The sequence below is a fragment of the Charadrius vociferus genome, unplaced genomic scaffold (genome assembly GCF_000708025.1).
Source record: "Charadrius vociferus isolate BGI_N301 unplaced genomic scaffold, ASM70802v2 scaffold477, whole genome shotgun sequence".
NCBI lineage: Eukaryota > Metazoa > Chordata > Aves > Charadriiformes > Charadriidae > Charadrius > Charadrius vociferus.
Genome location: NW_009649449.1, coordinates 2360224 through 2361929, shown reverse-complemented (window position 1 = coordinate 2361929; position 1706 = coordinate 2360224).

Sequence of the window (1706 nt, the reverse complement as noted above, 5' to 3'; positions counted from 1 at the left end):
AACCACTCTATGATTCTACGATTCCATGATCTCCTGGAAAGTGAAGCCAGCTGCAAACAGGACACCCAATTGCTCCTCACCCCCTTGAGCAGCTTCTGTGGTGCTTAGACCATGGCTGGGCCCGGGGAGGCGGGGGGGGACGGGGACACACAGTTCTCCAGTCCCGGTGTGCTCTGTGCCAGCCTGGGAGCCTGCCCCAGGGGCGGGAAGCTGTGAGCAGCAGCAGCTGGACACATCTGCACAGCTCCATCTCACTCACGGGGTTGTTTGTGTCCCATCCTGCCACCATTGTGCAGGCTGAGCTGCCACTAAAGGGACATAAAACACCACCGAAGGGGACCTGCTGGGAAATATCCTTGTCTCCTTTGACACCACTTCCTGACGGGCCGCCGTATCGCGACGGGGCGGGGGGGCAGGACAGGACCTTATGGTGCACCCACAGTTAATGAACCAGTTCAGCAGCTATCTTCCAGCGCGAGCATTACTGGGCACGCTGGTGCCCCCCACCCCCACCGAAAAGAGTCATTGCAAGGACAACGGGGGTTCCAAAACTGCAACTGGGCTTTCCTCCCAGTTCCAGGAGGGGTTTGCAATCCACCCCTGGCTCAGGTTCGGAGCTGCCACGTTACGGAAATGTGGGGTGAGGTAGGGAAGGAGACTCGGCGCAAAGCCACACAACCTCCCCAAAACACCCCGTCCCCGGGGTGAGACGGGAATTCTGGCTTAATCTGCAGTTACTTCAGGAAACGAGAGTCTTTCCCCAGATTTCACTGACCTTTGAAACCTGAACGCATTTGAAATTGGAGGAGAAAGGCTGCGTGTTATGTCAGAGTTTTAGAACGACAAAAATTCTCCCCAACTTGTCACCCGGAGAAGAATTCTCTCTGGAGAAAGGCACAGTCAATAATCACTGCTCCCAGCCTGGGGATTGCATCATTTGCTGTAGATTCTGTTGAAAAACTTGCTCGTTTAATGTTATTTCTTTCCCTGTAATTAGGTAATTAATGCATTCTGAATTAACTGTCAAAGGAGGGACACTATTTTTTTGTTATTAGTTATTTCCTCACAGTATTCTTACATGAGTAAGGGAGATTGCACAAAGGGCTGTTGTTCTGCATTTTATTGGTCTCATAAGGAAACAGAGCCCTGAACCTTTCCAATGAGACTTATAAAGCAAACATTTATTATTCTTCCGTAAGACAACACGCGCCCCGGTGCACTTTTTGCAAAGGAATAGGCTAAACTTTGCGGGCAAAAGCCCACAAAGACAAGGACCGCTTACCCAGAAAAACAACACACTTCCCCCAAACCCCCCCAAAAAATCACAATTCAGCCAAGAATTGCCGTTTCTGCCGTCACGTGTGCGGTAGTGTGATGGAGGAAAAGGATCCTGAAAGAAATGTATTCCCCTAGATCCTTTGATGTCTGCAGGAAGATGCTGCGGCTCCGTACCGTACGTCTTAACTCGCGTGCGTTTTGCAGCCCGGATGCGGCAAACCACCTAAAATCGCACCTGAACTGAAATGTCGGGAATCTGATGCAGCATTGAGAATGGAAATGTTTCCGAGAGTTCTTCCTTCTTTTTTTTTTAGTGGATTTTTTTTTTTCTTCCTTCCTTCTGTTTGGCATTCTGGGTCCCCCTCAGCACCCCTCTTAGCCATGCCACAGCACCTCGGCGCTGGCGAAGAAGCCGCTGGCCTCCTCCT